The following is a 25,552-nucleotide window of genomic DNA, read 5'->3' on the forward strand; positions in this document are numbered from 1 at the left end:
TAAATCCCTTCCCTGGGAGTTTCATCAACTAAAGAAGATTGAATCTTATCACAGAAGAGGACACTCAAAAAACTTGGTCACAAACTGTCATGATCTCCCATCTATTCTTCTGGGGGCCAATTCATCTTTCCTAAAATTCCCGTACTCCCCCTTTACGAGGCACGTATTCTCCACTATCAAGACATAATATCAGCTCTCAAATCTCATCACACTCTGGGTATTCACTTGGGTTTTTGCTCTGGTGCCCCTGATGCATGTAAAATTAAAAATTAATAATTTGTATACCTTTACTCCTGTTAATATGCCCATTATTTCATAGACCTAGCTATCGACGATAGAGAGAAAAGTCTTTCCTCCCATTCAGCCGTAAGCTTGTGTCAAACTCACTTCCTAGCCCTTGTAATTCATTACCAAATTTTATCCTTCCCCCCCTTCACTGGTTCAGAATAAATCCTCCTTTCTAGAGTACTGTAACTTCCTCTTCTCATTGTCCTCATCTAAATCCAGCCTGTCCTTTAAGGTTGCCTATCTAAAATCTTGCCTTAATCATCCCAGCTTACTCTAATGAACACAAACATAGATATACTGTTTGGCAATCATTTTGTAGCTTTTTTTTTCATGCACGCGCGTGCATGTGTGTGTGTATTACTAACTGGACTGAATGTAGACAGTACGATTCTTGAGGGAATCATGGCTTCCATATTTTTGTAATTCCCTATAGTGCTTGCATAGTATGAAATACACACTGTCTCAAGCACTTCCCATCTGCCAGTGCTTCTAAATTGACCTCGGCCTCAAGATGCCTGCATGCTCTATAGGAGTAGCAGGCGGCAGCAGGAGTCGCAGTAGTAGTACACACATCACTTGCAGATGAAGAGCATTTCCTCCTGAGATGTCCTCTTAGGATCAAGGTTAGTTTTTGTGGTTCTGTGGTTTTATGTTTTTGTTTTCCTCAGAAGCTTCCCAGCATTGGCCACTGCTGAACCAATCACTGGCAAGGAGAAAGAAACAATCACTATTGGCTCAGATCAGTAGTCTGGAATGAAATAGACATTGAGGAATCAACTGTCATGTCCACTACATTCTTTCATTTAATAATCACAAATGCTCCTCTGATGAAATAGGAGAGATTCTTAACCACCCAGAGAGCTCTTTTTCAGTGGAGAGAAAGAGAAAATCCTGATATATATATATATATATACACACACACACATACATATATGCATACGTATATATGCGTATATACGTATGCATATATGTATGTGTGTGTGTGTATATATATATATATATATATATATATCAGGTTCTACTCATTAGTCTTACTAATTTTTAAAATCATTAGTCCTGAAAAATCTGAATTTGCTCTTTCCATAACTTATCAGCACCACTCCTCCCTCCAGCCATCTCTAAATGTTTTTATTTCTTTCCACAGCTAAAAAGAAACAACAAAAACAACAAAAATTCTTATTTATTAATAATAAAAAATCAATGTCGCTAACAAAAATCTCTTGAAATTATAAGAAGGAATATATCAAATATATTACAGCTCTTTTCTTTCATTCTTATTTGTATCAATATATATTTTCAAGACTCTGCTGTAGTTAATCTGATATGAATATTTATTCAATAGTTCAGTAGTTCACCTTTATTATATTAGAAATTCAAAGATGTTTTAAAACTTAAGTGAAATCCCATGTAGTTTATATTCACATGCATGCATTCAGGGGTTTTCCTACCTAAAAACAGTAGAAATCACTTGTTTAGCTCAATCAATACTAAATAACATTAAAGTCATCTCTACACATTAAAATATATTTTAAGAGTCTAGAAGCTACACCACTTTCTGCCAAAGAGTTGAAATAATTTGCATATTTTCAAATTATGCCTGCACTTTACATAATTTTGCAATTTGGTATAGTGACTAGTATGTACACAAAATAAGCAAGAATAAGAAGAGTTAAATGCATTTAATTAGGGCACATACTTAATTCACGTTTCATTGTTAGTCTTTATATTCTGAATCTCAGTACAATATTTTATCTATTTGACTATGCCATTTTATTTCAAGAAATCTATCAACAATTCTGTTATTACTACAAAAGAGGATTTACTGCATAGAAATACGATACTAATTTAAGAAAATAACTTACTTTACTCAGGCAAAGTGATCAAATGACTAGAGAAAATAATGTTTTATATCAAAAGCCTTTTTACAACCAGTCTTCTTTTGTTCACTTGCCTAAACTTGAACCGATGTCATTACTAATATGTGAAGTTATGCAAGGAATGCATCAGGCTGTATAGCTGGATGATGTAATGTTTTCCAGCACCAAGGGAAAAATCCAGAACTTTCTTTCCAAAGGGGAAACTCAGTTTTCCATTAACTGAAGAGCATTCTTATTTTTACATGACCCTTTAGTGACCATACTGCACAGCTCCATTTCAAAACTGGTGTGTTTGAGCATATTATCTCAATATCCTCCCTCCAACCAGGAGGGAGTCCAAACAGATGATTTTGTTTTTATAGAGTTATAAATGCAACAACAATGGTCAAAATTCCTTTCAGACTTTGAAGTAGTATGGCACATGCCAGCATGAGTAATCTGGGTGTGGGAGCCACAAAGCTTTGAGCCTCACATGAACTGAGGCAAGCAAGCACAAAGCAGTAAGCAAAGAGGAAGGTATGTAAAATGTGTAGGTTGTATTATTTCTCCTCTTTACGGCAGCGATTCCCTCTTTTTTAGGGTATGGACAACACTGAGAATCTGGTAAAAGCTATGTTCTTTCCTGAAAACATGCAAAGTTTACAATGCTGAGGGATCGTGGACCTGAACACCTCAGGTGGTAGAAACCCTCTTTTGTGGAAACAGATGTTGGTATTCTCATCTAAAATGGGAGGAAAAGAGAAGATTAAAAAACAAATTAGATATCATGTAGTGACTGCAAGTAAGCTCAAAAAAAAAAAAAAAAAAGATGATAAGAGTGTATCAAAGAGACACAAAGCCAACAGAAAGGTCTCCCAAGAGCCAAATTTGAATGATTTGAGCAATAAAATAAAGTCATATTGGATTATATCCCAAAGTATAAAATAAAAATCTGTGAGTCCATAAAGACATGCACAAATGATTAAATAAATAAACAAATGGAAGAGAACAGACAATTCTCTCATGCAGAATTCCAAATAACTGGAATTCCAAATAGACCCTTTATTTTCAGGGTAGAAGAGAGCTCTGCATTTCTCAGTGTGAGCTGTGCATAATGACTTCCTTCCAAAGAGTACATATAGGAAGGGGGAAAAGAGTTACTTTACAGCAGAGAAACCTGACAAATACTATCTCAACCAGAGGATCAAGGTTAACCTCTACAGTGAAAAGTCATGTCAACTTTATGTACCCTTAATAAAATGTGATGAGAATGGCAATGAATCCTGTGGTCTTCCCCCACCAAAACATGTAACTCCAATCCAAGCATGAGAAAAATATCAGACAAATGGCAGTAAAGTGACATTTTATAAAATACTTGACTAGGACTCCTCAAAACCATCATGGTCACGTAAAAAAAGGAAGGTCTTAGAAACTGTCACAGCCAACAGGAGCCTAAGGACACATAAAGACTACATGTACTATGCTGAATGGGATCCTGGAACAGAAAAAGAACATTGGGTAAAAACCAAGGAAGCCTGAATAAAGCATGGACTTTAGTTAATAATAGTGTATCAGTATTGGTTCTTTAATTATTAAAAAAAATGTATTATACTAACATAAAATGTTAATGATAGGAGAAACTTTGGCAAATTTTCTATAAATCTAAAGCTGTTCTAAAATAAAAAGTTTATTTGGGGGGGGGGGGGCGGGGAAGAGCAGAAGGCCAAGGGCCTTAACAGATACCACACCAAAGATCGACAGATGGCAAATAAGCATATGGAAAGAGGTTCCACATCATACATCATCAGGCAAATGCAAATTGATTGAAATAATGAAATACCATCTATACCTATTAGAATGGCCAAAGTCTCCAACACAGACAGCACCAAATGCAAATGAAGATATGGACAAACAGGAACAGTAGGAACTCTGACACATTTCTGGTGGGAATGCAAAATGGTGCAGCCACTTAGAAAGACAATGAGTGTGGCAGTTTCTTCAAAAATTAAACTTACTCTTACTACACAATCCAGCAATCTCACTCCTTGGTATTTACCCAAAGGATATAAAAACTTAATGTCTACACACACACACATACACACACACGCACAGGTACACACACACACACACACACACAAATAAAACCATGCACACAAATGTTTATAACAGCTTTATTCATAATTGCCAAACTTGGAAGCAACTAAGATGTCCCTTAGTACATGAGTGGATAAATAAGTTGTGGTACATCCAGATAATGGAATATTATTTAGCATTAAATTATTTGCTCTATCAAACCATGGAAAGATATGGAGGAACCAGAAACGCATATTACTAAATGAAAGACGATACAAAAAGGCACTGTATGATGATTTTAAACCTGTGACATTGTGGAAAAAGGCAAAACTATGGAACAGTAAAAAGATCAGTGGGTGATAGGGACTGCGAGTGAGAGGGAGACTAATAGGCAGAGCACAGAGGACTTGTCCAAGAGCCAAGAGACTAGCATTTTAGACCCAGACAGACTGGAAGATTACCACATAATATTGGGCAAATCCCTCTCTGAGTCTCTTCTAGATAATCAGATAGATAGACATACAAAGACAGAGCAACACTTTATATATTCAGGTAATCAATTAAGTCAATAGTTGTGTACGAATCCAGGGTTATTATATTTTTATTTATTTTGCATTTTCCTAATTACAGTATAACTTATTATTACCTCTCTTGACAGCTTCTATATTTATTTTCCATTCAGTTTTCACAGATTAAACTGTGAACAGGTTTATGAATATAGTGAGTGATACCTTTTACAGGATTAGTTGAGTTTAATTAGTTTATATTTATTTGAAAAGAATGTGTTTATGGGCATATGTGCATGTGTGTGGCAAAGTCTACTGTGTTATTATAGGCCAAGAATCATAATTAAGAACAGTGCTTCACAGCATTCATTTTATTTATCCCTCAATTGGGCTTAAGGAACTGTTGGATCTTGTGGAAACATTTTCAAATCTTGTCTACCTACAATCATGGAATTACATCATCCATGGCCCAAAGAAAAACATTTTTCACAAAGTAGAAACATCTATGTCTAGAGATTCTGGTTTTGGGATACCAGCAATCTCCCAATCTCTATGGTCTTTTTTAACTTCATATCACATGAGATTACTCATCCTATGAACACTACAAAGATCTATTTACATGTTATGTTTCTCAGACAGTGTAAAACATTATATATTCTCACTACTTCTTATTGGTTTACTAATTTGATACAAACCTCATGACATAAGGAGTCAAACTTACGCCTCAGAACATTCACCGTGCAATTACCTTCCACCCACAGGGTATTACAGCAGATACAAATCCCGAGTAATACCTCTGACTCCAACACCGACTGCAACTGCTACGGCGCTTACCTTTTCTCAGTTCTCCATACAGAACATAAATATAAAATATTTCCCTTCTGGCCTCACAGAAATGGTGAGAAGATAAGTCCAGCACTCATGCACACATGATCAAGTTACGTGTGGTTATAATTGAAGAGACACTTGTCAAAGAGCCAAGAGACTAGCATTCTAGACGCAGACAGACTGGAAGATTACTACATAATATTGGGCAAATCCCTCTCTGAGCCTCAGTATACTCACCTTTAAATCAAAGGTCAAAATCAGGTGTCTGTAAGATCCCATTCAATTGATAATCTGGTTCCACTTGCAGCGGATGCTGTGGTGCCCCATCCCCCAGATCACCCCTTCAGAATTGAGGCTGCTGCCAGGAATGCTGGCTGCCTAAGGCTCTGAGCCAGGTCACTTCCAGAACAGCCTTCCTTCAGCCTTGCCCTGGAGGCAACCCACACTCAAAGACTTTGATATGGGGACACAAAAGCATTCAAGGTCCCTTCCTACAGACAGACATCTCTGCAAGCCATCCAGGCTTCAGAGCTCCCTGGAGCATCCTGATGTCTCAATTGCAAAGGCATTATTCCTGTGCTTGAAACCGCTTCCTCATTCCCTAGAAGTGTTCCAAAAGCAATCTCTTTTTGCATGTAAATCTTCATCTCACAGTCTGTCTTAGAGATAACTCAACCCACACCATCAACTAAATAATAAAACTCCTCAAAGAACAACGAAAACTTAACCATCATTCCACTGTCTGCATGCTGAATTTCTCCTTGCATGCATTTTAGTCATTACTGAATTCATTTAACAAAGTTTTTGAGCATTTGCTATATGCCATGCATGGTGCCATATGCTGGCTATGCACTTAAGAATGAAACACAAATGTTGGTTATTCTGATGCAAAAGTAGTATTTAAAATTGTGGGTTCTTGGGACACTGGGGGGGCTCAGGACGTTACTGTCCGACTTTTGATTTCAGTTCCCATGATCTCACGGTTCCTGGGATCGAGAGCCCTGCATTTGACTCTTACTGACAGCATGGAACCTGCTTGGGATTCTCACTCCCTCTCTCTCTGCCCCTCCCCCACTCCAATACACACGCACATGCTCGGTCTCTCTCTCTCTCTCTCTCTGTCTCTCTCAAAATAAATAAACTTTAATACTGTAGATCCACATGGATTTGTCTAGTGATTCTCAGCTTTGTTGTGCATGGAATTCACCTGAGAAACTCTGCAAACTACTGATGCCTAGTCTCACCCCAGATTTAATTAGTTTGGGGTGAAGTCCAAGCATCAGGATTTTAAAAGCTCCTCAGATGATTCTAATGGTCAGATGAATCACTTGTTAGAGAGAAGAACATGGAATTAAAACCTGAGGAACTCCACCATTTAATGAGCAGATGGAGGAAGATAAGCCAACAATTTAGACAAAGAATCAACTACCCAAGAAGAAGGAAGAAATCCAAGAAGTGTGTGGTGACAACAGAAATTAAGGAGAAAGGGTAAATTTTATGGAAGGGTTGGATAACGGGACCAAATACCGCTGAGAGGTTAAGGTGAGGACAGAAAATATCCCCATGGCATTTAGCAAAAGGGAGAGCCGTTTTTCAGCTGAGAGAGACAGAAGCCTGACTGGCATGGGCAGAGTAGTGAGCGGTAAGGTAGGAAATGAAGTAAGGGAGAATACCCATTGAAAACTTTTGACTAGGAGAAACTTCAGCAAGGGACAGGAAGCTCTGGACCCTCCTTCCCCTCTTGAACATACCAAATGAACAGCAAAACCCAAATCAATTCTTTTTGTCAGAAATCCAAAAGCTAGTTGAGAGGCTTCTACACCCAAGCGTGTGTAATGAAAGTAGCAGGAAAAGTGGAGACACCCTCTCGCCATAATCTCCACCTTAGCACAATACAGCACAGTGCAATGCCATCCAGAGATGTCCTTAGCTCCTGCTTCTTCCTGAGGAGGGAAAGAGACCTCACATCCAATATACCAGCTTTTCTGAGTCTACCTTAGGAACCAACTCCTATCTCACCATCTGGGGCAACGATGGGATCCAGCACACACGTGGTAGTCCCCCGGGGAATAGAGAGAACAAAGCAGCTGTTTGATCAAGTGGCACTCACCACAGCTCTGCCCCCCACTTTGCTGTGAGTGGGCTGGAAACCCAGCTCTCACTGCATTCACAGTGCCACAATATAGAAGTAACCTGAATGCCCACTGACAGATGAGCACATTGAAAAATGTGGTATATACATACAATCAAGGACTTCAAGCCTTAAAAAAGAAAATCCTGCAACATGCAGCAAGGGTGAACACTGAGGACATTATACTAAGTGAAATGAGCCAGTCAAAAACATAAGTACTGCCTGATTCCACTTCTATAAGGTCTCGAAGGTAGTTAAACTCAGAGAAGCAAAGAAGAAAATGACGGTTGGCTAGAGTGAGAAGAAATGAGGAGTGGCTAATCAAGAGGTAAAATTTCTGGGGTGCCTGGGTAGCTCAGTCAGCTCAGGTCATGATCTCACGGTTTGTGGGTCTGGGCCCCACGTCAGGCTCTTTGCTGACAGCTCAGAGCCTGGAGCCTACTTCAGATTCTGTGTGTCTCTCTCTACCCCTCCCTGGCTCACACTCTGTCTCTCTCTCAAAAACAAATAAACATTAAAAAAAAAAAAGGTAAAATTTCAGTTATGCAAGATGAATGAGTTCTAGAGATCTGCTGTACAATATTGTGTCTATACCTAATAATATTGTATTGTACATGAAAATTTGTTAAGGAGGTTACATGGTATAGTAAGTGTTATTACCACAATAAAATGGAAAAAAAATACAATTTCTAGTGACAACCTCCAAAAAAAAATCTATACTGTGTGTATACATAAAATAAGTTTTGCATGAGTTACTGCTCAATTTGATGTAGGAAAAAAAGTCAAAAATTAGTCTGCTTTTTTAAAAAACTGAGTCAAATAGCTTATTATTGAACTATTTGCACAGCTATTATTTGGAAATCAGAGAAAGGATGGCCTCTTCAATCAGTGTGCTGCACTGGGGTACCTGGGTAGCTTAGTCGGTTAAGCATCCAACTCTTGATCTCAGCTCAGGTCATGATCTCACAGTTTGTGAAATTGAGCCCTGCATTGGGCTCTGCACTGGCAACATGGAGCCTGCTTGGGATTCTCTTTCTCCCTCGCCCTTTCTCTCTTTGCCCCTCCCTGCTCACATATTCTCTCTGCCTCTCAAAATAACTAAATAAACTTAAAAAAAATATTAAAAGTAAATAAGTAAATAAATGTGTTTATTAACTGGATATGCCTATTTTAAAAAATGAGTCTTGACCCTACCCTACATCATATACAAGAGTTAAACTGAAGCGGATTACACAGTTAAATGTGAAACATAAAACAATAAAGGTCTCAGAAAAAAAAAATAGATTATCTTCATGACCTTGGGCTAAAGAAAGACTTAAAAAACCATAAAAGCATTAACAATAACTAATAAATCAGAGCTTATTCAAAATAAGTACTTCAATTCATCAAAAGACACCATTGAGAAAGTGAAAATGCATAACAAAGATTGGAGAAGAGATCTGTAGTACATGTATTGTGACAAAGAATCCTATCTAGAATGCATGAAGAACTACATACCAATAAGAAAAAGAAAACAAATTTTTTAAGTGGGAAAACACTTGAAACAACACTTTGCAAAAGAGATAGCTAGAAGTCCAATATATGAAAAGGTGCTCAATGAGATTAATCATCAGGGAAATAAAATTAAAATTACACTGTGGTATCATTATACCTACACAAGATGGCTAAAATTCAAGAGATTGCTAATAATATCAACTTTGGACATGAATGTGGAGTGGCTGGAACCCTCATACATTAATGATGGAGAATAACTGGAAAACTGTCCATTTCTCCTAAAGTTCAATATTCATATACCCTATGATACAGAAATTTCATTCTTAGGTGTATGCTTATGTCTACCCAAAGGCATGTATAAAAAGGTCCATAACACTTTTAATGAACCCAAATAATAATGACCCTAAACTGGAAGCATTATGAATATTCATCAATAGTAATGATAGTAATATTCGAACTTTACCTGAACTCCTGGAACACTGAGATGTTAAGAAATACCTCCATCATTCCCAGCATTCTGGGAAGCACTTTACCTCAAAGAGTTTGTCCCCAGGTGACCTAAGTAAGACTCACAGTTAACCCCTTGTTTACCTATGACAAGACCAGAAACTCTCTAAACTCCCCTTTTTTGTCTACTAAATGAGTACCTGAACTGTTTGTCACCACTGACCAATCTGAATCGGAGACCTGGCAACTTCACCTGACCAAATGTGGCTTAGGCTTCTCTCCTCCCACGGGTTCCTCAGTTTTCTCTAGCCCCTAAGATTAAAAGCAATCACTTGGAACGCAGAACAAAACCTCCTTAATGGACTCCTCCAAGAACTGGCTCACAGCAAAGAAAAACTGTCCAATTTTGCCACCTGCTCACTGCAGTCTTCAACAACTGGCTCCTTCTGGCCACATTCACTCCTATAAAAGAGAAGTTCCTTCTGCCTGACCTTTCAGATGCTTATCGTTCTTAAAGTCAGAGTGTCCCTCTACTACAACAGTCCTTTCCAATAAAATCTTGCCTAAGTATGGATTTGTTTTTCATTTGACATAAAGTGGACGAATACACTGCAGTATATTCAAGACAATTAAATACAACACAGCAATGAGGAAGAAAGAGCTATCGCTATACCAACAACATGGGTGAAATCTCACAGATATGATGTTGAGTGAAGTGATTTTCCAGGATTATTATCCCTGTTCACAGATGAGCTAACTGAGGCAGAGAGCCTAATTATTCTAGAAAATCCTTTCTTCATAAAAGACCTGTTTTCAATATTAGACAATTTAAGTAAAGAGCTTAGAATAGTACATTATACATCGTGTTATGTATCAATTCACAGTAACCTATTTTGTGTTATAAGCAAAGCAAAAGGAATCTGTTACAAAATAAGACAACCCAGTCAGAAAAAAAAAAAAATGGAGTCCAAAGCAAGTGAAATTTATCACTATTGTGGTTTGGTTTAAGCGAATATGTAGAATATTCTGATTTCTTGCATATATGCAGGCTGTAAATTCAGGCATCTTATTTTCCAAAACGATATTCTAATTTTACTGCTCTCTAGAAAATTATGGTACTGGGCTAGTGAAAGGAAGTAGTTTTCTTACTACCACAAACCAAAATTTAAAAACAGGACATTAAGTCAAGAGAAGTCAGAGCAGAAATCAGGAATTGAAATAAAATATTAAGCCTCAACACCCTTTAGAGTACAGAGCTCCAAGAGACACTGCAGAGCCTTTGGAGAAAGGGGCTTTTGCTACTGTCCGGAAACCCAATGAGCTGAATGAACTGCTCGCTGAAAAGCCACCACAGTTGATTCTGTTTCTGCTGTAACTGCTCATTGCAACTTCTCTTTGCAGCATTTCTAAGGTGTAAGATTACTTGTGAGATAGAGACAAGAAAACCATCTCTTTTGAATTATATCTTCATTAAAATATCCGCAGGCACACATGTCTGAACAATGATACGTGTCCCCAACAAAAATCCCATGACAAGATACAAAGGCCACAAGTATGAGTGTCATTAGGTGAGATGAACTACTTCCTTGCAGTATGTGGTAGCATCCGGATAATGAAAGATAAGCCTTTTTTTGTCCTTATCAACCACTGTTTGGAAACGAATGTGACTCTTTATTGAATGAGCTAGAATCTGGAGGACTCAATTATAAAAAAAATAAAAAAATAAAATTCTGTTTTCTCCCCAACATCCATCCAAACCTGGATGTGAGCCAGCATTCCACTGCACTTGAAGGAAATCTCCAACAGGTCTCATAATATTTTCAGTCATTCTCTGATAATAAAAAGTCTCCACCGGCACTTTCAGTCCCACTAAAATTGTCACTTTTATATTTCAGATGCCCAGTCCCTGGTAATGATAAAACTTCAGAGCTTGATTCAGAAATGACAACACCTCCCTCTCCTCCTCAAGTCTCCCTCAGAAAGGGGCTGCAGGCTTGACTAGGTTTTGTTCTGTCTTCCTGCCTTGTTAGTTTACAGCATTTTTGTGGGTTTCCCAAAATCCTCTCTTCGAGAACCTCAAAGTTCAATCACTATGAAATGGCTATGGCTTTTTTTCAGCTGGCAACTTCACCCCAGGTATTCTGCAGTCCACACCTCACAGGCACACTACTGGGGTTCCATCATCTTCCCAGCCCCTTTTGGGCGAATTTCCTTTCTTTGTTTTGTTATTATTATTTTTTAGTTTATTTATTTATTTTGAGAGAGAGAGAGCGAGCAAGCACACAGAGGTGGGGCAGAGAGAAAGAGAGAATCCCAAGCAGTCTCCACACTGCCAGTGCAGAGCCCGATGTGGGGCCTGAACTCACAAACCATGAGATCATGACATGAGCTGAAATCAAGAGTCAGACACTTAACCAACTGAGCCACCCAGGCTCCCCATATTTCCTTTGTTTTAAACATCAAACCGGCACTTTCTTACTTACTTTGCTCTCACCCTGTCACTGTCTACTCCTATTCTCTCTCATGTGACCAACATCGGAGTCACAGTGAATGCCCAAGTATTCTTTTTCCTGACACACAGAAAGCAAATCTCCATGTCATGGTAGCCCTCTTCTCTCTGTTCTACAGCCTCTAGCCAATACCTGCAGCCATGACTGATGACTTCTCCAGTGTGAGTCAGATACCAGTCTACTATGAATCCCCCAAACTACAGGAGACAGACATGGTTCCGCCTCTCAGTAGCATTGAGAATAAGGCAAAACATTTTCCTCCCAATTCCATGGCAGGGAGTATGGAAAATGTCACTGGGCTCCAAAGAATTTCCTCCAAAGTATTTCTATATGCTCTCTTCAATCTTAACCCTTTAAGGCCATTGAGGTAGATGCTGAGTAAAAGTCACAAAGCCAGTTTTCAGCACCTTTTTTGCATGACTGCATAAGAGGTCTCTTTCCTAACTTTGGTCTGTGGGGGTTCGTGGCACCTATTGTTTTGTTCTTGGCCTTTGGAGCCTCAGCCAAAAGCTGAGTCAGAAAGAATGCTATTCCAACTTCCTGATATACTAAGCTAACTTTTAACTGCTCTTAGTGGTCCTTTCTAACAGAAAATGTAGGTAATTATAGATTATTTATATAATTAATGAAGTAAATATTAATATTTACTTAACATTAAATAGAAGTACTTAAAATGTTCCTTAATATCAAATAATCAATTATCATTTCTATATTTTGGATTCTGGCAGGATGTAACATAAGGATAAAAGACTTTCCAATACAGAAGGTGAATTAATACAGATAGGCAGACTTTTTGAAGTAGAAATTTAAGAATTTTCACATGAGCTAAGATTTAAGAATTATGAACATTATCAACTAGAATTTTTATAACTCAGCTTTCTAATTAAATAAAAGTTCTTTGCCCTAATTAATAGTTGAATCAACAACTGGTCATTTCTAAAGGAAGAATTAAAAAAAAATAAAAACATTTATCGCAAAAATATTCCTGTTCAGGTGGGTTTTTCTCTAAAATCTCACACACTATTGAAAGGTAATTTGTGCACTATGGCTTAGAAATGGAACTTCAAAAGCAAACAAGCAAGTACATATATGGAAAGAAAACAATCTAAAGCTCTGTACGCTAATCTTCTGGAACCCACAGAGAGAGAACAATGAACCATAAGCAGTTATCTACTGCATGGCACAGGGGTATCAGTCAATTAAAACCTGCTCAGGTTGTACAGATCCTGTAGGGCAATACAAAGGAGACTTAACAGAAATACAGTTGATGTTCTGCTATCTATCCAAAGATTTTTATTTTGGTATCCGTGTCCTAGTGCAGAATAAGTGGCAAGGTTATCAGGTGCAATATGTCGATACCAGATTAAGTCCCTTTTATATTTTCCAATGTAATATGATTTTTTAACCAAAACAAATGCTTATCTAATTTTCCTCTATCTATCATTGTGAACCTCATACAAAAGCTGGAAAAAGAGATAAAAAAGCTACTGAAGGTTACATTTTCCACTTCTCTGTGTTTCTGCCATTGTGAAAAAACTCCAGTAACTGCACCCTCTCTCCTGCATCATAAACGTTCTCTCTCTACTAGAACCTTTCCACCACCTTACAAATATGCTTTATTATCCCCCATCTGTAAAAAACTTTCTCTTGACACTGCATCCTCTCTGACTACAGCTCATTACTAATGCGCTTTTTTACATCAAAATTCCTCAGAAGAATTTTAATACTTGCAGCCCCCATTTCTTCCCTTAATGTCCTTTAAGTCCAATGTAGCAAGATTTTGTAACCATCTATAGAAACAAGTCTTATCAAGGTCAATGATGTTGTCAAATGCAATGACCAATTCTCAGTGTTCACCTTCTTGATCTAACCACAATACTTGACATTGTTGATCATTACCACCTCCCTTAAAAGATTTTCTTGGCTTGAGTTCTAAGTAAAAAGACATGACCTTAATTCCAATCTTACTTCACTAGTTGCTCCTTTCCATTCTCCTTTGCCTGTTCTTCCTCATTTCTTCAACTTCATCCCCAGTCATTTCTCAGATGTTTTCACCTTCCTAAATAACTCAGTTTCTAAGTGACCTCATTCATTTCATTAATTTACAACTCACAAATTTATACCTCCAGACTACACCATTTCCCAGAATTTCTGATGCTATATTCAACAGCTTATTGGACATTTCTCCATTGAAGTCTAATGAAAACCTCAAAATTAAGACAACCAAGACCAAATTCTTGATTTCCCCTCACCTCTGATCTACTCCTAATGTAGTCTTTAACAGACCTCTCAGTATATTAAAACAAATAAACAAACAAACAAACAAAAACCTTCATGCTTTCTGTTCTCAGGCCCAAAACATGGGAATAACCCTTACAATGACCTACAAGTTTTCTGACTCTTCCCATCATTCACTCTGCTCTTGGTCTCCATACCATCATTTAAATACATAAAGCCTGCTTCAGGACTTTGATATTTGGTGTCCTTTTCCTTGAATCATTGTTCCCCTAGAGATCTCCATGGCTTCATCTTTACTTCAGCTCCCTATTAAAATCTTACCTTATCAGAAAGATATTTTTGACCAGCATGTATAAAATAGGAACCCCCACCCCTTAATTTTCCTACTCTAATTTTCCCCATAGCCGTGATCACCATCTGCCATATTATTTTTTTTAATGTTTATTTGTTTTTGAGAGAGACAGAGTATGAGTGGGGGAGAGGCAGAGAGAGACAGGGAGACACAGAATTCAAAGCAGACTCCAGGCTCTGAGCTGTCATCACAGAGTCTGACGCGGGACTTGAACTCGTGAAGTGCGAGATCATGACCTGAGTGGAAGTCAGACACTCAACCAACTGAGCCACCCAGGTGCTCCTCACCACCTGCCATATTAAAAATTCATGTCTACATATCCATGTTGTCTCCCACTAGTACCAAACTTTCTGAGGGCAAGAACTTTGTTTTGGTCACAGCTATAGCCCAAGCACCTAGATCAGGGCCTGGTACATATTAAATGCTCAATAAAGGGTAACTGAATAAACTAAATGATTCATTTTTAAAACATAAAAGAAGTAGACAGTATATCAGTTAAGTGTCAGAAAGAGATTGTTTGCTCTAAGTTGAAAATTTGCATTAAGAATTGTGAAATCTTAGAGCACCCGGGTGGCTCAGTTGTTTAGGTGTCTGACTCTTGATTTTGGCTCAGCTCATGATCTCATAACCTGGGATTGAGCCTGGCATCGGGCTCCACGCTGGCAGACAGAGCCTGAGTGCAATTCTCTCTCTCCCTCTCCTGTCCTTCTACCTCTCTCAAAATAATCTTAAAAAAAATAATAATAATTTTGAAATCCCAGAATATAATCATATAATGCACTCAAAATTGTAATGACTGTGCCTTCTTTTTTAAAGCTACCTATAAGACTACTCTTTTCATTTCCATTGATAAGACAGAATTGACTATACCTACCTAATTTTTATAAGCAAGAAGATGCACATTTCCAGAAGTTACTTACAGGAGTCCATCTTTATTATGGATACTTTAACTGTAGCTCCAAATGTCTATTTTACCTTTTTTCATATAATTCTTATTCTAGATAACCCAATCTATATTAGTACTATCAAAGTTCTAATTCCTGCTGCATTGCCAAATGCATTAGTCCAAAATTTTGAATATTTTGAATCAAAGAAACACATCTAAACTTTAAAAAATGAATTATATTTTTGGTAATTAATTACAAACAGTGCTTCTATGAACATTCTTGTACATATCTTTTGGTACACATATGTACACATTTCCACTGAGTATATACCTAGGAACAGATTAGCTGGGTGATAGAGAATATGAATTTCAGGTCTTGGATGCTGCTAAATGAGTCACCAAGTCTTGTACCAGTCCATACTTTTCATCAGCAGTACATGAGAGTTGTAGCTCACATTCTCACTACCACTTGGTATTTTCTTTTTTCTTTTCTTTTCTTTTCTTTTTTTTTTTTTACTTTTAGCCATTCTAGTGGATGTGTAATAGCATGCCATTGTCATTTTAATCTGCATTTCCTTAGTGACCAATGAATATGCTTATTGACCTCTTGGCTATAGTCTTTTGGTCATTTTCAATTAGGTTGCCTGCCTTTTCCTTAATGATTTTCAAAAGCATTTTTTTTTTTATGTTCTCAATAAAAGTCTTTATTGGTGTGTGTGTCTGTGCATTTGGAAACAACCCAAATGCCTTCACAGGAGAATAAAGTGTAGTGATTCATATGACAGAATACAATGCAGCAATGACAGTAACAACTACTGTGACATTTAACACTGTTGATGAATCTCACAGATAAAACAAAAAAAAAAGCCACTCGTTAAAGATATTTACTGGATTATTCCATTTATATGCAGCTGAAAAATAGGCAAATTTAACATACTGTATGGTAATCTTCAAAAAGGCAGTGAGTAATTGGAAGAAGAATGAAGTGGCTTCTCAAGTTTGAGTAACGTTCTATTTCTAGATCTGAGTGCTGGTTCCATGGTTAAATGTGAAAGGTAATTAAGTGGTACACTTATGATTAGTGCATTTCTATATATGCATATTAGACTTCAAAGCGTGTAAAACAATACACACAACAACAACTTTTGTGTTTAAATATATGTGTATGTATGTGTACACCCACATGGACAGACACACACACGTATATACATATATGCACGCACACACACACACATGAAAAGAGAAACAGAGAGACTGCATAAAGCAATTAAAAGGTGATTCTGGAATTATTGGTAAGTTAAAACTAAAATTCTCTAATATTCTATGTGAAAGGGGATAAATACACGCATCCAAATTTGTTATAGTCACTAAAAGATAATTCCCTTTTGTATCTCTCAAGAACTGGTCTATTGCTTTTTATCCCCTGAAAGCAGAGTCGAGGAGAACTGTGTGTTTTACACTTCATTTCCTTTGTAGTTATGCCTTTGTAGATCTTATTGTATGAGTACAGGCAGTATGAAACAAAGAGTGCACAGATACTGTTTCCTGACAATAGTAGCTTAGAATGATTTCTTATTTACAAAACTCTATTGGTAACCAACATCCAAATTGAACACCATTAATCAAATGAATGACTATTTTTTATATGGTGGAACCCACATCAATGAACAGGAAGATTGTAAGACTATGTCCTCAGAAACTGACATTCTGTTATTTAGATAAAACATCGATGAGTTTTAAATCTCAGTAAAATCCCACAAGCAAACCTAATGTGTTACTTGAAAGTGGTAAAAACATACAAAGGATAAGTGAAATGAAGGTAAAGAAAAATGAGTTCTCATTGGTGGAAATAACATCTAGATAAATACAAACTGGAAAGAAGGCTCATAAAACAAATTGCACTGAGAATCAGAAGACCTAAGTTTTACTTCCAGCTCCTAGCCTGTGGTGTGCCTTAAGAAAGCCATTTCCTCCTGTGACCTCAGCTTTCTTATCTTCCAAATAAACGGAATGGACTATGATGCTGTATGACCAAAAAAAGAAAAAAAAAGTCCTAAAATACCCATGTGGATTAGATAACAAGAATACTACTAAATTTATGACCTTAAGAAAGCTATATAAACATGCTCCACAGCACAAACTTTTCACATGTAAAGGGAGAAGGATGCTGCCTCCTATATAGATTCATTGTATTAAAAAGGGTCATAGGTCAAGTACATGGCACCTGCCCTCACGTTGAGAGAGTGTGCCACATACGTTGTATTCACCCAAATCTTAGCATTCTGAATCTATGAAAAAGCTATGTCTAATAAAGTTACTCATATATTTTCTCCATGATTAGTTTTCCTGCCTATAATAATTAGCTTAAGTAATGATAGAAGAATGAGACCAAGAATAATATGAAATACGTAAAATTCCTTTGAACCTTTAAAAAGGTTTCAACAATACACAAATATAGGTAATCCACTTTGTAGAACTTTTACAGTTCAGAAAATACTTTCATATACAATTTCAAATTATACTATCAGAGAAGCTCTGTGAAATAGAGATAATTATTTCCAATTTACAGATAAGAAAATTGAGGACTGGAGAGGCAAAACAATTGCTTATTCAAGGTCACAAATGTATTAATCTGTTCTAGAACAGAACCATGGTCTTCAGACTCAGGACAACATTGTTTCCACATGTTAAAATCCCAAATAATCTTTTCTCCCCAAACTGTGAGAAATTCATAAATCTTATTGCTAATTCTTTCATTTTACAGATCAGGGTTATTAAAATGAAAAGTGCCTTATCTGAGAACACACCACGAGTTAGTAACAGAGCAGAGCCCAATTCTTCTCCAGAATTTCAATCTAATTCTTCTTCCTCTTTATTAATTCAACTAATTTCACTTTAAATTTGGCATTAATTTCAATCATTTAATTGCACATAGAATAGGGCTTTCGTAGAGTAGGTAGGTGGCTTTTGAGGTGGGGTTGGAGGAGGAGGAGGCAGGTAACCGGTAAAAAAGGAGAGGACAAAGACAAAGTCAAGGCAGTGGTTACAGTATGCACAACAGCGCACAAAGGGATGTTTGTCAATGACAAGTTAAGTATGCCAAGAGCATGCTAGAGGTGTGGAATAGAAGTGAAAAGAGAAAGGGTCAGCCATAGTCAGAGAAATAAATGATGGGATATACACTGAGCATCACTGATCTGCTGACACTATAAAACAGTAGTTTTCAAGGTGCAGTCCACAAATACCTGAAGGTACCCAAGACCTTTTCTGGTGGTCCATGGAGTCAAAATTACTTTCATAAAAATAATAATTTTAAAAATATTATTTGCTTTGTTTCACTATACTGACATTTACACCGATGCCACAAAAGCAACGGTGGATAAACTGCGGTGCGCAAATCAAGAAAGTAATACTTATACGTATTAACAGTCCTTTACTTTTGCATGTTAGCAGTAAATAAATAAATAGTTTTAAAAACAGTGTTCCTGGGGCGCCTGGGTTGCGCAGTCGGTTGAGCGTCCGACTTCAGCTCAGGTCACGATCTTGCGGTCCGTGAGTTTGAGCCCCGCGTCGGGCTCTGGGCTGATGGCTCAGAGCCTGGAGCCTGTTTCCGATTCTGTGTCTCCCTCTCTCTCTGCCCCTCCCCCGTTCATGCTCTGTCTCTCTCTGTCCCAAAAATAAATAAACGTTGAAAAAAAATAAAGAAAAAAGAAAAAAGAAAAAAAAATAAAAATAAAAACAGTGTTCCTAAGTAATATTCTTAAAGAAGCACTAAAATGCTAATTTTGTTGAATTTTGAAATTTAAATCCACACTGTCTTAATATTCTGTGTGAACAAAATGGGAAGCACCCACACAGAACATCGAACTATGCTAGCAGATCCAAAGAAAAGCAATTGGGTCACTGATGTTCTAGCCAAAGCAATCACTTCTTATGGAACACCATTTTCATGGAACAACACAGAAAAACTATGGTAATTTAGTCTTAGTTACTTAGCAAACAATTTTTCAAAAGTGAATCAAGAGAGCTTCTTAACTTTGAGAAAAACTGCAAAGAGCATAGTATTTGCTGCCAATAATACATTGGAAATTTTCACACAAAAACTGGAATTTTAGATAAGGTAATACACACCATCACGAGCTTCAATACTTCGCAATACTTAACAGACTTTCCAATGAGATTGGAAGTGACATTAGATAGATGTGATTTTTTGATATTGTATAATGAAATGTGTCAACATTTGCAAAACCCAGCATGCCAATATTTTCCTAATGGCCAATGGAGAATGTTATAAAATTATGTTATAGTCATTCACTGTAACTATAGTTAACAATATCATGCTGTATATCTGAAAGTTGCTGAAAGAGTAAATCTTAAAAATTCTCATCACAAGAAAAACAAAATTGTATAACTATGTGTTGGATATTAACTAAACTTACTGTGGTGAGCATTTCACCTTACTTACATATGCCAAATCATTATGTTGTACACCTTGGACTAACACAGTGTTATAGCCAGTTACATCTCAATGAAAATAGAAAAAAACCCAGAAATCAAATTGTTCCAAAAACAATTTAAGACACTAAAAAAATGTGAACAGTAATAAAACTAAGAAAGTATAAAAAAAAGGGGGGGAAACCAACAGATTTTTGTACAACAGAGAACAAAATGTTCACTGATCTGATTTCAGAATTAACACCGCAATTAACTTTTAAGAAATTATCACTTGTTAACTTTTAGCATGGCATTAAAAAAGAATATTCACAGCTATGAAAAGGCTATTAAAATAAGCTTCCCTTTTCTAATTACATGTCTGTGTGAAGTCATACTTTTTTTACCTACTCCAATCAAAACAATATACCACAAAGCCAAAATGAGAATCTGGCTCTCTTCCATTAAGCCAGCAGGAAAAAGATATGCAACAATGTAAAACAACAGCCACTCCTCCCACTATTTTTGTTTGTTTTTGAAAATATAGTTCCTTTTCATAAAAATTAAGTTGCTTATGTTAAGATGTAATAAGTATAGTTAAGTGATTTAATTAATATTTTAAAAATTTGTCTCAATTTATAAGACAATATCAGTACATATAACTCAAACAAACTAAAGCTCTTTGTGGCCTTCAAAATGCTTCAGACTGCAAAGGGGTGCTAAGACCAACAGTTGGAGAGCCACTGCTGTGCAGTATGAACTAAAGTGGAGAAGGCAGGCTGGAGTTCAGGCAACTAGGTAAGCAATTTCAATAAAAGATTCGAGATGAAATGATGAGAAAATGACCAAGATCATAATAGCAGGGATGGGGAGAAGCAGCCAGATATGAGTCATTTCTAAACAGGAATCAATAGGATAAGTAACTGATGAGATGATCAGGGAGAGAGCTCATGGAAGAAAGATGCTTCTGCCATTTTTCATGAAAGGCTGAGTACAAAGTTGAGAAATGCAGATGGTAGAGCCGGCTTGATACATGAACTCTGAGGTCCAGCAGGAAGTTGAAAATAATTACGGGGGACCCACAGGAGTAGTTACACCTAGAGATAAAGTTGTGTGGATAACCACAGATACAAGTAGAAATTACTCAGGAAAAAAACTGATGAGTAAGAAGCTAAAAGGACCAAGAATGAATACCTGGTAAAACCCAGTATTTCAGGATACACTAAAAAGGAATAGCTAGTGAAAGTGGCTAATCAGTTAAATCAGGAAAAAAGTTCCAAGAGTGAGTCAAGTGCTAGTAGCCAAAAGATGGATGATTAGGGTAGGAGACTGAGTCAGGATGTAGAAGACAATCATTAGTCCTTATCAAGTCATAGAAGGACTCAAAAGTCAATAGACTTGCTTAAAAAGAATAAAATATCTTTACCAAAAAGTACAATGGTAACAGGAGTTAATATTAACAGAGGAGTGAACATTAAGAATATTAAGTAGTACACATTGTTTCATTTCTTACCACAATAATGTATGGCTTTCATAATTCCAAGAAATTCAAGGAAAGGAAAGGAAAGAAATAATGAATAGCCTAGAGAAAGTATAGACCATTGTAGGCTATTAATTTAAGATACATGGTAGTGAACAGAGGGAAAAAACAAAGTTAATGAAATAGGAATACAAAAACTATACTAGGAAGGAAAAAACAAAAACAAAAATAAAAACTATACAGTAGGGGCGCCTGGGTGGCTCAGTCAGTTAAGCATCTGACTCTTGGTTTCAGCCCAGGTCATGATCTCATGGTTTGTGGGATCAAGCCCCAAGTTGGGCTCTGCATTGATAGCATGGAGCCTGGGATTCTCTCTCTACCTCTCTCTCTGCCGCTCCCTAGCTTGCACTCTCTCTCTCTCAAAATAAATAAACTTAAAAAAAAAAACAAACTGCATATATTTTTTTTTCAGTTGAGAGACAATTTAGTATATTTGTAAGCCCTTGTGGGGGGGGAAGCCAAAGAAAGAAAAGCAAATTGAAAACTCGGGAGAGCAGAGGTAAGGCAATAGAGGTAGGTCTCAGAAGAGAGTAGAGGAGATAGGACAAAAGGAAGTCCCTTTTCCTGTTATGTCACATGGAAAGGAGAAAAGAAAGGATAGTATAGGTAGCTTTAGAGTGAAGATAGGCACTGGGAGAGTTTCCACCCAATTACTTCTATTTGTTTGTCTTTGAAATAAACTAAGACTGTATGCTAAGACTCAAAGGGGTAGGCTCAAGGATAAAACAATTATTAGAGAGAGAGAAAAACAGAGACACTAAGGGCCAAGTAAAAAGATTATTGGAAACATTGTGAAGACCCAGCCAAGACTAGATCACCACACAAAATAAATCAGTACAGATTCTGAATAACTGAAAGCATCTACATCTGAAGAATTAAGCCAAAAATATCATAGTCAAATGAATACAAAATTCTGGGTGATATTGAAAAGTGTTGTAGTAAGAATTTGGATCATTTTGTCAGTCATGCCCATGGTGTAATGGAGAGCTAAATATTGATGCAAAAAGGCACTCATTACTCATCTACTCATTAATACATTGGTATTTTCTATGAGGTTATTCCCAGGAATCATGGTAGTAAACTTCCCTGAACAGTCATGAATCCATACTATTGTTCTCCTAAAAGAGGACCAATAAAGGTCAGATGTTTCAAGTTAACCAACATATTCTATTAGTGATTTAATCAGTGTTTTGCTGTTATTCCAATCAGAGCTCTAGAAATATTATTTCATATTTACATCATGTCTCGGAGGAGCTATTTGTATGTACATAAATTTGAATAATTTGCCTCATGAATTCTAAGCGTAAATTTCCATAAAATGTCTACGGTAAAAGAAATCCTTTATAAAAGGTTCTCTGCTTTGTGGAACACAGCAGTGTTCTGTCTCTTTCAGGTAGTAACACAATGAGAATAGAGAAGATCTCTGCAAATATACTCTGTGCTTTACCATATTACTGTATCTCCAAAAGAAAAAAAAAAGGCACATTTCTGTAAGTCAAATTCCTTAATGTACAAAAATTGGTACGCTAACAACGCAAACAATTCACCTTCTACATACATTAATCTACTTTGGAATACAATGAAATACATACATTTTAATAAGTCAACTCTGAAATTTAGCTCCCTTTGTAATTAACTTAGTCAAGAAACAGAATTTTGTGTATTCTTTTTCTGTTGGTAGGTTTGGCTGGTTTTTAATCTGAAAGCAAAAGAGGAACAAAAACAAAAGGAGTTAACCCTGAATATAAAGGTACCAAAAGAATGATAAATAAAACTTGATTAAGTCATAAAAGATACAGTTGTCATAAATGAATGATGGATGAGTGAAATTGGGAGACTACTGAAATCAAACTTTTCCCTATACAAATGAGTAGAGACCCCCCAAATTAGTGACTTATTCAAAGTCATAAAACCAATCAGCAACAGTTTTAACTGAGATACAGGAGTGTTCTTTCTCCCATATTACAATGCCTTGACCATCATGATTTAGCAGACATACAAAGGGAACTTTAAAGGTGTTACCTTTAATCCCAGTCCCAGTCAGCCACTGACCCATCAAAAGATTGATTTATATTATTTCTGTATAGTCAGTCACCCATTTTATTCCATTTGACTTGGCAGGCATAGTGGGGCTCTTATGCAAAGAATTTTGAAGTAGACAGAATATAAAATTGTGTATGTGTGTGTATACTATGCATGTGTGTGTATACACACACACACACACCTTCACATATATACTAAGTATATGTGTATATATGTATATACATTAAACTTTCACATTCTGCCTATTTTGAGATACTTTGCATAAGATTCTCATTATGCATACTAAATAAAAGTGTGTCTGTGTATACATTTGTTATATATGGTTAGAGTTAACATATTGTGTTAACCATAAATTGTAAACACTTGAGATATATGTATATATACGTATTAGATGAGGGGTGTGTGTGTGTGTGTGTGTGTGTGTGTGTGTGTATGCATATATTTGTTAGAGTTAATACTATATATGGTTCAACAAGAAAATAAAAGATACCATATAAAGAGTATTATTATTAAATATAATCAAATATCAAAACATGCAGTATGAACAAAAAAGACTCAAGAAGAGGGAGTTAAGATTAATTCTAGTCATAGACTCATGAAATCTTGGGTATGAGAACAACTTTTAAATTCTGTAATTTCCCAGTGAGGCTTGATTTGGGTAGTATCTCTACCCAAGCCACATTTTATTAGCAACAAAGAACTACCCAAAGAAATCCATTTTCTCTTTGGACAGTTCTATCATATCCTTTAAAATTGAACTTGTCTTCCTCTATGTTTCTCTTTGATCTCGGTTCTATAAGTCGACATCATGCAAAAGAAGTCTAGTTCATCTTGTGTAATAACTCCTCAAATAGCAGGTAACTACTCTTCTATTCTTCAAGGAAAACAACTCACAGTACAACCAACCAAACAACAGACTTTCATGTTCCTGCAAATCCTGATCATGATTCCTTAACAAATTCCCATGAAATTCTAACCATCGCAAATGATGGCAACCAGAATTCATACCCACCATGATATTAATACTTTTTTCTTTCTAAAAATAGTATTTCTATCAATGTCCAAGACTAAGTATTAAATAGCCAGCACATGCTATCAATTTATATTAACCTTATTCTCAACTGAAACTTCTAATTATTTTTAAAAATTTCATAAGGTAAGGTAATACTTGAGGTGAATCATGAAGGACGACTGAGACCTGCATAGATTAACCAAGGTGTTATCATTCTAAACATAAACATGTCTAAGCATAAACAATGGCAAGAGTAGTTTAGGAGCAAGGGCAGATCAACCTTTCTAAAACTAGAGGGTAGTTTCACATAAAGTTTGGGATGTAAATTAGAGAGGCCCTTGAAAATCAAAGTAAAGAGTTTGCACTAGGATCCATCAGGCAAAAAGAAGACATTGTGGGTCTTGAACATAATATTAACAAGATGAAAATGGAAACAATATATAAGATGAGTAATAATGACCAGAGAAAAAATAGGGCAAATAATTAGAAAACTATTGAGGAAAAAAGTTCAAAATGATGGTAAGTAGAGATGCAACGAACATGACAGATAGAGGAAATCATTCTAAGAGAAAGAAAGACAGGTTCCATTTAAGTTTCATGCCTGAGTAGCTAGAGTAATGAGGATGCCAGTTTCAAAACCTAGGAAATTATTTGGAAAGGGAAGATCATTAATTCACCTAATGGCAAAACAACAGCATGCCAGTAAGCTGGGATTGTTTAACAGGTAGTAAAAAAAAATGCATAACTAAACATAAGTGACATATTCAACCTAGATGTGTTATGGTAATAATAATACAGACAATTTTCAATTGTATTCATTACAGAAATTACCCACACCCTTTTGCAATCAGCTTTTCATCTTTTGGCCACCACATTTATCTTGAATGTTTCCATCAGGAAGAAACTAGAACTAAACT

The 25,552-nt window shown here is 36.5% G+C and overlaps 1 protein-coding gene across 1 annotated transcript in view; it reads right to left on the reverse strand.

The window, feature by feature from the left end:
- The window catches only part of GLRB (glycine receptor beta), a 102,022-nt gene that overhangs the window by 67,269 nt on the left and 9,201 nt on the right, over positions 1–25,552 (reverse strand). The gene's annotated exons all lie outside the window — the stretch shown is intronic.

The sequence above is a fragment of the Prionailurus bengalensis genome, chromosome B1 (assembly GCF_016509475.1).
Source record: "Prionailurus bengalensis isolate Pbe53 chromosome B1, Fcat_Pben_1.1_paternal_pri, whole genome shotgun sequence".
In the NCBI taxonomy this organism is placed as follows: domain Eukaryota; kingdom Metazoa; phylum Chordata; class Mammalia; order Carnivora; family Felidae; genus Prionailurus; species Prionailurus bengalensis.